This window comes from Peromyscus eremicus, chromosome 8a, assembly GCF_949786415.1.
Source record: "Peromyscus eremicus chromosome 8a, PerEre_H2_v1, whole genome shotgun sequence".
Classification (NCBI taxonomy): Eukaryota; Metazoa; Chordata; class Mammalia; order Rodentia; family Cricetidae; genus Peromyscus; species Peromyscus eremicus.
The window spans coordinates 45,912,895-45,924,614 of record NC_081423.1 but is presented as its reverse complement, the minus strand read 5'-3'; the positions used below and the strand labels follow the sequence as shown (position 1 = coordinate 45,924,614).

General features: G+C 47.3%; 1 protein-coding gene across 1 annotated transcript in view; it reads right to left on the bottom strand.

Moving 5' to 3' along the window:
* Positions 1-8,396, bottom strand: part of LOC131917206 (membrane magnesium transporter 2-like) — a 10,333-nt gene extending 1,937 nt beyond the window's left edge. Inside the window, exon 1 of the mRNA XM_059270896.1 lies at positions 8,210-8,396. The gene's annotated coding sequence lies outside the window, so the exon portion shown is untranslated. The remainder of the gene's footprint in view (positions 1-8,209) is intronic.
* Between the last annotated feature and the right edge of the window lie 3,324 nt (positions 8,397-11,720).

The window sequence follows — 11,720 nt, the reverse complement described above, 5'->3', positions numbered from 1 at the left end:
ACTTCTCAATGGCGCCACAGGCTGCAACCAAGCCTTTAGCACGAGTCCGGCAGGAAACACTGCACACCCAACTGTGGCACAGGAAGAGCCAGAACCAATATCGGGATCTCCTGTGGCTCAATCAAGTTGGCCAACTTGATGGTGTAACGGGATCACAAAGAGCGGGGATGGCCCCTTAGGGACAAGCTTGGAAACAACCCTAGGCTAACCTCAGGGACAAAGGTAACGTGCATTCCTTTTTTTTTCCCCCTTTGGTTGCTGGAGACAGGGTTTCTCTGTGTAGCCCTGGCTGTCCTGGAACTCGCTCTATAGACCAGACAGGCTGGCCTTGAACTCAGAGATCCGCCTGCCTCCTAAGGGCTGGGATCAAAGGTGTGCACCCTCACCACCAGGCTTGTTTTTAAACTAGATTCAGTAACACAGATTGTAGTCTCAGCACTTTATGGCAAGATGGAAGCCTGTAAACTTGAGGGCCAGCTAGCCTAGAATACACAGGATGAAAGACGTGAGACCCCCACCTGCCCACCTCAACAAAGAGGAAGGAGAATCAACTCCCAAAAGCTGTCCTCTGGCCTCCATGTGTGTGCTGTAACACATGTAAACAGCACATACATACATATCACATGCACGCAGTAATACCAAAAAACAATTTTTTTAAAATGCCACCTCTATTTCTAGTGGATGGTAGCTGTCCCAGATGACTCAGGGGTCCAGGCTCCAACTGCGGCTCTCCTGCAGACCCTAGTTATCACCTCCATCTTGCCAGAAGAAAGGGAAAGAGAATCCCTAGAGGGGAGTGGCACATTTCGTTTTAGGTTACACACCATTGATGAGAACCAGTCCCACGGGAGGCTGGGGTCCGTACTGGTCTCGCACTGCACTAACTCTCAATTCTGTGTCAAGCTTTTTTTTTTTTTTTCTTTAGATTTCTTTATTTTGCCCATATATATGTACCAGAACTCTGTACATGCCTGGCGGCCATGGAAAGCAGAAGATGGTATCAGATATCCTGGAGCTGGAGAGACAGATGGCCTTGGGCTACCATGTGGGTGCTGGGAATTGAACCTGGGTCCTTTGAAAGAGCAATGAGTGCTGTTAACTGCACAGCCAACTCTGCAGCTCCCATATCAAGGCTTTTGCATTTTGACGCAATGGACGTTAGACTGCACAGTTCCTTCTTGTTTTTTACTTTATTTTACAGACAGGAGGGTGTACAGTGCATGGGAGGATGTTTAGTAACAAACACCTCTGGCTTCTACACATCTGATGCCCGGTCCCAGTCATAACAATAAAAAAATGTCTTGTCAGCCGGGCGGTGGTGACACACACACCTTTCATCCCAGCACTTGGGAGACAGAAGCAGGTGAATCTCTGTGAGTTCATGGCCAGCCTGGTCTACAGAGTGAGTTCCAGGACAGCCAGGGCTACATAGAGAGACCCTATTTCAAAAAAAAAAAAAAAAGTCTCTCCACACAGATATCATGGCAACCAACACACATAAATAAATAAATGTAACAAGAATGTTTTAATGTCTCTAAGCATTAGAAAGTGTAACTGGAGTTACAGAAGGCTGTGAGCCACGTGTGGGTTCTGGGAATAGAACTGAGACCTGCAGGAGCACCAAGTGCTCTAACAACTGATGCTCACAACCCATGTTCACTGTTCTCCAAAAACAGGGCAAAACCTCCAGCTTCATGACTTTCTCACTTGCTGTGTAATTTGGAAAAAAGTTTGGAAACCTTGGGCACGAACTCACCCCCCTCCCCACTAAGAACAATTGTCCTGGACAAGAGAGAAACGGTCAGGCTATCTGCCAGCTAGATATCAAATGTACCGAAGTAGCGTGTTCAGTTTCTTTATCACTTACAAAGCCCGGGGGATTGCCGGTAGTTTGGGGTCACAAAATTCCTGACAGAATGGCGGAGGTGCTAGAGAGAAGGGCGTGATGTGTCCTCAAGCTCTGGACTGAGCTTTTCCCAGAATAGGAGGATGATCTCCGGAGATACCTCACTGCCTGGCAAAGAAACACCGCCTCCCCTGCAAGGTAGTACAACCATGTGACAACCAGAGAAGTGACCCACAGCACTGTGCGCCACTCCTCCCTAAGGTTCCTAAGATTTCTCTTCCCCGGGACTGGAACTAAGTCTTTTTTTTGTTTGCTTATTTTGTTTTACCATGCTGTAAAGAACAAACTTTCTGAGCTAATTGTTACAGGTTCCCTAAAATTTCTGCATAGAAACTTGATTTTATTATTATTATTATTATTTGCCTAATGCAAGACATTATTTGTTAGCACCTGGGCAATTCTTGTTCTTTTTGAGGGTGATGAAATAGATTCTCCGGAGGATGTTATTTCCAGGAAATGGACTAACCGGTGAGGATTCCTTTGGGCCTGATGAAAACAGGACGTAGGAACATCCAGCCAAGCCCTGGGGTGCCAATAGTTTGTTCTCTCTCCTAGACACCTAGCAGCAGGGTGTTGCTCTCCTGAACAGCTTTCCTGGCTATAGCTGATGGGGGATTCTCTCAACACTCCGTGGGAAGCTTCGAGACAAGTGTCTGGGTTTGGCTTGTAGTCCCAATGAACCCCAGATTTGCCGACGGCTACCAATATGAAGTTTTAGTCTCTGTGCTCAGAAAAATACACGAGCTCTAGAAACTAAGTAAAGGTGGTTATTGGAAAACAATTCGGTTGTGATGAAATGCAAGGTGTTATGTGTAATCGACAAAGATTCATTTGAAACACAATTGAAAAAAAATAATCTAACTGCTGGAGTTTCTGTGAGATCAGGATTCACATGTCAATCCTGGAGTGTCCCTGCTGAGTGGAGCAATTTGGATCTGAATTAAGTGAATTTTTAAAAGATTTTTGTTTTTAATGTGTATAGATGGGTCTGTGTTCAGGTTTGTGTATGTGAGTGCAATGCCTGCTAAGGCCAGAAGAGGTCATCCAATCCCTGGGAACTGGAGTTGCAGGTGTCTGTAAGCCACCATGTGGGTGCTGGAAACCAAATGGGGGTGGGGGTGAGCTTGGCAAGAGCTACAAATGCTAGCTGCTGAGCCTTCGCTCCAGCCCCACAACTGATGTTTTACAGTACCACGTGTACAAATCTCTACAAACAGGCCTGAAAATACCTGCCTTTATGACTTTGTTTTTTTTGGTTTCTCAAGACAGGGTTTCTCTGTGTAGCCCTGGCTGTCCTGGAACTCACTCTGTAGACCAGGCTGGCCTTAAACTCACAGAGATCCGCCTGCCTCTGCCTCTGCCTCTTGAGTGCTGGGATTAAAGGCATGTGCCACCACTACCTGGCCTCTCTGTACCTTTTTATAAGACTGAAACAATACAAAAAGGGAAGTCATTTATATTACAAAGTCTGATCCTGCTTACTAATTAATTTGATTGGCCTTTTGCTGTGCCATGCCATATTTTTCACAATTAAATTTTTTTTGCTTTGCCTTGCCTGACTAGATGATATTTTTATGTAGCCGTTTGTCAGTTAACTTCGGTTAGTTATGCCTTATGGCTGTTGAGAATTAGTTGTAAGGTTTTTAGTTTGGTTGGTTTGGTTTGGTTTGGTGGTTGTTATTCTTGTTGCTTAGAGACAGGGTCTCACTATGTAGCCCTGGCTGTCCTGGAACTCGCTCTGTAGACCAGGCTGACCTCAAACGCACCCACCTGTCTCTGCCTCCCAAGTGCTGGGATGAAAGGTATATGCCACTATGCCTGGCAAGTTCTCTTGTTTTAATCTACCAAAATTATGGTACTTTGTTACAGCTGTGACCCAAAACTAACACAACAAACCAATAGAGACACAGGCCAGAGTTACAGATATTCAACAGAAGAGGAAACAGGCAGGTAGTCAATATCTCAGGCTGACCGAGTCTGCTCTGCCACGGTAACAAGCCCACAGGGTGGGTGACAGAACAGGAATTTATCCCTCAGTTCTGAAGGATGAAAGCTAAAGGCTACCAGGTGGCGTTCTAGGGAGGACTCTTCCCAGCTTCCAGCAGCTTCCTCCTTGCTGTGTTCGCAATGGCCTTTCCTTGGAGATGTGAGGGGACGCAGCAAGCTCTATGTTCTCAAGAGCTCAAACCTCTAGACTTCATCTAAAGCTAATTACTTTCCAAAAGCCAGTCCCTAAATAGCATCCCACTGGGGGCTAGAGCTTCAGCATGTGACGGCGGGGAGGAGGCCGTCCAGTCCACAGCCTTCCACTCCAGGTCCACAGTTTACTTTCCTTCTTTCTTCCCTATTTTAAAATGAGCACACAGGGGCTGGAGAGATGGCTCAGCAGTTAAGAGCACTGGCTGCTCTTCCAGAGGACCCAGGTTTGATCCCCAGTACCCACATGGCTACTCAAAACAGTCTGTAACTCCAGTTCTGGGGATCCTATGCCGCTGGCCTGCAAGGTATGGCCTCATGTGCACATACCCACTTACAGGCACACACACCTACATATAATTTAAATTAAAAAATAAATCTTTTCTTTAAAAAAAAAAAAAAAAAGGAATAGTCAGAGCAGTACTCTTCACAACAGCAAAAACCCACAAACAAATTGAGTGGCATCAGCAAGAGAGCAGAAAAATAAGCCAAGGGATAGGCATGCAATAGGCCATTACACAAAGTGAATGATCCACGGTGCCACGCCGCAACACACAGTTCTACTGATACATTAGTACGTGAAAAATTGCTCCACAAAAAATTCATACAGCAAGATGAATTTTTATAAAGTTAAAAATAGCCCAAAGCAAGAATAGACACCCTTTAGAAACATACACAGAATACCACGGCCTAAAGGATGTGGAAGCCACTATGCCGGAGGCACAGGCCCCCAATCCCAGAGGTTCAAGGCCTACCTAAGCCACAGAGGAGGTCAAGGCCAATCTCAGCAATTTGGCAAAACACTACTTCAAAATAAAAGTGTAAATAGGAGCCTGGGCATATAATTCAGGGACAGAGCGCCTACCCAGAAAGCATTGGTCCCTAGGTTCAACCCAGCACCATAAACAACCAACCAAAATAGAAATGTTGGAAAGGGATGGAGGTAGGATAAAGCAAGATCAGACTAGTCTCTTGAGCTGTGAATGTTTGAAACTTTCCACTTCGAGTAAATTTAAAATAATATAAAAGGGAAAACAAAGATTAATAAACACCAGACTCAGGGTGTGGCTTGTAGTGCGAATTCTACTTGGTCTTAATAATAAAAACTCGAAGTCAGATATCGGGGTAAATGCTAAAAGATCAGAGAAGTAAAGGAGCAAGAACTAGAGAGACTTCTTGCCTCTGCTGTCGAATCCTCAAACCTAAAGGGCCGAGATCCTGTCTCCAGCTCCCTAGAGCTGGGATCAAAGGCGTGAGATCACAAATGCTGGGATCAAAGGTGTGTGCCACCACTGCCTGGCCTCTATGGTTAACTAGTGCCTAGCTCCGCACTCTGATCTCCAGGAAAGCTTTATTTGTTACGAGCACAAACAAAAAATATCACCACGGTGGGTTACTTAAGCAGTGGGAGGCAGAATCTTGGGATGGAAGAGAACCCTGCAATTCCATGTCAGTTCCTGTCAAGCATTAGTTAACGCTCTGTTACCATCATGAAATACCTTGGTAATCAACCTACAAAGATGAAAGGTGTTGGGGGGAAGGGCTCATACTTTTGGAGGCTGAGACTCCAGCCCATGGTCCACGGCTCCACTGCTTTGTAATTTGTTTTTTTATGTGTGTGGGTGTTTTGCCTGCACATATATCTGTGTACCACTTACATGTCTGGTGCCCTGAGAAGCCAGGAGAGGGTATCAGGTCCCTTGGGACTGGAGTTATAGAGAGTTGTGAACGGCCGCGTAATGCTGGAAATCGAACTGGGGTCCTCTATAAGAGCATCCAGGCCTCTTAACCCACTGAGCCATTGCCTCAGCCCCTCCATAGCTTTTGAGTCTGCATCAAGACAGCACTTCATGGCAGGACTCAAGGAAGCTGCTCGTGGCAGCAGGGAAATGAAAGAAAGCAGTAAAAAAAAAGGGGGGGGTGTTAAAATCCTTCAAGGGCATGCCCACGATGACCTCACCGATTACAGGGTCCACCTCCTCCTAAGAGAAGCAAGCCTGGGACCAAGCAGACGTTCCAGGTCCACATGATACCATCCCAGACCTGCCGTGGCTCCGTTTTGTTTTGGAGGGCGAGTCTATGAGCATCTACTACAGAACAAACTAAATAACTAGATGAAGTCAGGCCACGCGTGGAACAGTGGAAACCCGACTCGAGAGCAGACAGAGAAGCATGAAATCACTGTCCGCAGCTCCTGGCAGCTCTAGGTGGGCAGATGCCAGGGTGTGTGCCTCTGGCTCTGCCAGGAGACAGCACAGACTGGAGACGTGGCTGCTAGCTCTCCTGTCCTGCCCTGGCTCACCCTCCCTGCAAAGCCATTTCTTCCCTCAGCATCTCTGACCAGCTGACTGTATACTGGCCAGCACAAGTCTAAGGTATTCTCAGGCTTCTAGATTCCTGATTAAAGAGAGGTGCTGGAAGCTTAGGATGTTCCACAAGTAGTTGGCTCAGACGACCCAAACTTCAGCTAACCAACAGAGGTTTGTTTACATCTGTCCCTGGCATATGCCTTCGTTTAGGGACTGTGGTGGTTAATATTGACTGTCAACTTGCCAGGAACGAAACTCACCTAGGAGACAAAGCTCTGGGCGTGTCTCTGAGAAAGTTTCTAGATTAGGTTAGCAGAGGTTGGAAGATCCATCCTAAATGTGAGTGGAACCATTCTACGGGCCGAAGGCCTAGCCTGAATAAAAAGAAAATCTGCTGGGCAGTGATGGTGCACATCTTTAATCCCAGTATTTAGAAGGCAGAGGCAGGTGGATCTCTGAATTCAAGGCCAGCCTGGTCTACAGAGCAAGTTCCAGGACAGCCAGGGCTACACAGAGAAAGCCTGTCTCTCTATTATGTAGCTCTGGCTGGCCTGGAACTCAGAGAGATTCACCTGCCTCTGCCTCCCGAGTGCTGGGATTAAAGGGATGTACTGTCACACCCAGCCAAAAATCTAAGGGGGGAAAAAAAAAAGACAAAAAAAATCAAGTGAAATGCCAGTGACTATCTGCTTCCTGATGACAGACGTGATATGACTTCATGCGGCTATGACTTTGCCACCATGACAGACTACACCCTCAGACTGTGAGCCAAAATGATCTCTTCCTCCATCAAACTGCCTGTGGCAGGGACTGTGTCACCGCCAGGAGAAAAACAACAAATAAGGGACCCTAAAGCAGTCTGCCTATTGAAAGAAAGTACCGGGTACCAGAAACATGATAGAGAAATGACTAGGCTACTGTAGACAGACACCCTAGAGAGACGATAGCTGGATTACCATGGACACCCTAGGAAAGAGACAAGTCTTCCTCTAAAGAGACAATGAATCTGTCAAAGAAAAAAAGGTTCTATACTTGTAATAGCAGCACAAGAAAACCTTACTCAAGATCATGTCCCCAAATCAGGAACCACGACAACAGACTTTCAGTGCAGAGAGAGATGGAGCTCGACCTCAGTACAGCGCAGACAGGGGAATTTAGAGCCACAGGCCAGGGCAAGAGTCAGTGGGTGGAAAATTACCAAGAGGAAATAGGAAAAGTAACAGGGAGTCTGGCGAAACTGACCTGACAGGATTCTTACTGAAGACAAGCCAGCATGAACAAGCGCCACCTGGGGCTTGGTGCAGATCAAAAAAGCCTGATCCCGGGAGCAATCAGATAATGAAGACAGAGGGTTCTGGACAAACGACCTTGGCGGAATTCTTTGCTAAAACTGGATCTTACCAGGAAATACACAGATGGGCCTAGGAGAGAGTTCAAACTAAAGTGATTGGCTAAAATTTGACCAAGGAGAAGGTCGTTGACGAGCAAGAGACAGAAGAAACCCTTTGTTGTACGGGGGGGGGGGGGGGGGGGGGGGGGGGGGGGGAGGGACTGATGTCCACTAAAGGTCAGTACTACAGTCGTCTCAGTCCAGAAATGACCACGAGACGGAGGAGAGAAAAGCTTGCACTGGCAAGTTTTCTCCCACATCCCGGCTCCTCCAGTTCCAGTGTGGTCCCAGACCCGAGCTGACCGGCAGTCTAAGCATCTACATCTCCTCCAAATGCCCTCGGTTACTTAGGCCCTGTGACACACCAGCCAGAAACAACGGAAGCGGGGAAGATCTGTGTGGACTCACAGTTCCAGAGGGCATCATGGGAGGGAAGACAGGGCAGAGCAGGTCAGTCCACGGTAGCAAGAGCACATGGAGGAAGCTCGAGATGGCTAATCCTCCTTATCAACTGATTGGATTCAGAATCTCCTAGGAAACACCTCTCTGGGCAGCACCCTCCCATGGGCTGGAGTCCTGCACAGAATAAAAAGGAAGAAACAAAATGAAGTCAGCTGGGCATCAGCATTATTCTTCTCTGTCTCTGTCTCTCTCTCTGCTTCCTGAACGCTGACACAGTGTGACCAGCCACCTCACACTCCAATCACCATGCTTCTCTGCCTCAAATGATTCGAAATAAACCCTCTCCCGTGAAGTTGCCTTTGTCAGGAAATCTATCACAGCAACAAGAAACTAACTCACAGCTGTTGGAAGCATGGCAGACAAGGAAGCAGGGTATCATTCAACAACTTAGTGAGCTCTCTTGGTGTTTCCGGCCCGGTACTATGCAAGCACTGGTGGACAATGGCCACCACTAATGACAGCTGTATCACTACAGCATCTGGTACAGGCAGAGGGACTTCAGTATACTCAAGATGAACACCTGAGCCAGGCGGGTGGTGGCAGATGCCTTTAATCTCAGCACTCGGGAAGCAGAGCCAGGCGGATCTCTGTGAGTTCGAGGCCAGCCTGGTCTACAGAGCGAGACCCAGGGCAGGCACCAAAACTACACAGAGAAACCCTGTCACAAAAAACAAAAACAAAAACAAACAAACAAAACTCTGAGTTTCCTGAGCATGAACTGAAAAACTCTAAAATTATGAATGTGCTAGATGTGTTGACTCACACCTATAATCCCAGCATTTGTGAGACGAAAGCAGAAGGATTGTAGGTTCGAGTCCAGGCTGAGCTACGTAGTGAGACACTGTCTGGAAGGAAGAAAAGATGCATTTTAAAATAAAAAACGGGGGCTAGAGAGATGCTCAGCAGCTGAGTGCAGACCGCTTTTGCAAAGGACACAAGTTTAGTTCCCAGCACCCACCTCAGTGACTCATAACCACCTTTAACTCCAGCTGTAGGGAACCTGATGCCCCCTTTTGGCCTCCAAGGGCAAGTGCATTTGGGTGCACATACCTATACATAGACACACACACACACACACACACACACACACACACACAAATAAATCTTTTTTTTTTAAAGATTTATTTATTTATTATGTATACACTGTTCTGCCCGCATATATGCCTACACACCAGATGAGGGCACCAGATTTCATTACAGATGGTTGTGAGCCACCATGTGGTTGCTGGGAATTGAACTCAGAACCTCTGGAAGAGCAGCCAGTGCTCTTAACTGCTGAGCCATCTCTCCAGCCCCTAAATCTTTTTTAATAAGACAAAAATAAACAAAGTCATTAGCCCAATAAACCTTTTTTTCTTTGTAAATTGGCTCTCTCAGATACTTGCGATAGTAAAGAAAAGCTGACTAACACAGAGAAGAGAAAGAAGAGAATAGGGTCAAATGGGCAGATCCTCCACCAAGGCCGTAGCGGTCTATCAGACAGGGATGTATTCTAAAAGGAAGACCAATGGTGTGAAGTACAAACAACATGGGCTTCCAGACAGACAGAAGTTTAACGCTCGTGCTCTGCCCTTCACTGTCTGTATGACCTTGGGCAATCACTTAACCTGGCTAAGATCCCATTTTTCCACCTGGGACAAAGCTAACCTCACAGCTGCTGAAAGGATGAAGCACCACAATATACGCAAATATCACAACCCAAAACACAGCACGTGGAGAACCGGAGAACCAGCAGCAGATGGGAGCTGCCGGCCTTGGTGTCGGTGTGAGCAGACCTGGTTAGGTAGGTGCAGGCACTGAAGGGGATGATCGAATGCACACTCACTCCGGGGTCTCTGGCCTGTCCCGGACAGCGAGCAGAAACTGGAGGGTACCATGTGAGCAGCAGTTCTAGGAGAAGACACACTCACTGGAAGAGGGCAAAGGGTCTGCTGTTGAAAGACAGTCCTCCAGGAGCCTGGCACTCTCTCACATCTTGTGAATGGAAAGACTCTGCCTCTTTGTACCTGAGCCTCTTCAAGCAACCTTGAAGGATGACGGACTACCTCCCTCTAGGATGAAGAGCAGTCTTATTTACTGCTTCCTTTATAAGCGGTAGATTCCCCCCACACCTCCCAAGCTCCATGTTTCTCAGCTATGACACAAACCATCTGCATGTGAAGCATCCATCTGGGCCCATCACACTGCCCCTGCAGGACTTGGAGGCAAGAAGAACTTACGCAAACATGTAAGGTCCTAGGTCTCTAATCTCAAAGTCTGTGTCTTCTGCCAGTAACCATGAACCAACAGCAAGTTCGGTGATTAGCCTCATCAACTAGAAAGAACCAGAGCCATCCGTGTGTGCACGATGTAAAAGCCACGAGTATAAATGGCAAAGCCTACAGTGAGGATTCAGACGGTACCTGTGTGCCAACAAAGTAAGAAAGACGGGCTGCAAAGGACTCGGGAAGGAAACACACACAGACGCTGGGTTCCGTCTCCAGCACTGCAAGAGGAAATCCACAGAGTAGTTCCTCTCCAAACAGTCTTCCTCTACAGCCCAGGTTGTCCTGGAGTTCACTCACTAGGTAGCCTCAAACTTGCTATCCTCCTGCCTCAATCTCCCAAGTGCTGGCATTACAGGGGGGCACCGTCATGCCAGACTAGAAGGTGGTTTCCACCAAAACTGAGTAGGCAACAGGATCAGATGCTGCGTCTTAGTAAGATGAAGACGGAAAGTAGCCACTGAATTTAGCAACTAGGTCACTGGCAAGACACATCTCAGTGATGTGGTGTGGCCAGGAGCCAAACTGTAGTGGAAGAAGAATGAATGGAGGTAAAGACGTTGTAACAGTAAGTACGAAGCATTTCTTAAAAGCTTGGCTGAAATGGAAGGAGGGAAGTGGGGCACTGAACTCAACTTGTCTCTTAATAAATGGAAGAGATCTGAACCATCATTTCTGAGAACAAGCCCGGAAAGAGAAAAACTGGGAGAGGGGAAAAAAAAAAAAAAAAAAAGATGGACTCAGAGAAAGAATGACCTCAGATCCTAGGTGAGACTGCATCTGCCCCAATCACACATCCTCAAGCAGGTCAACCTGCTGGTTCAGACTGTAGGATCTGTCTCCTGGTAGGCGGTATCTGCTCTCTCCCGAAAGGGGCCCCATCAGCAGGGGTCCCTCTTGGCTACTATCCTGGGTGGTCATGCGGGCCAGAGACGAGACACAGGGGTGTTTCCCAAACAGGATTCTCAAGACACCAATAGGTGTGTTCTGCACACAAAAGCACAAGTAGTTTTGAATGCTGTGCAAAGCTGTGGAGCCAGAGTAGTGTTCTCAAAAAACACCTGAGAGTGGGCAAAAGGAATTTGGGGAGACCCAAGGCCTCCTCCTCGAGGCACTCGGGGTTGGCAGAGAAGACAGACACCTCTGGGAAGAAGGAAGAGAACTCTCACTTCTACCACACCTCTGCTTGAGTT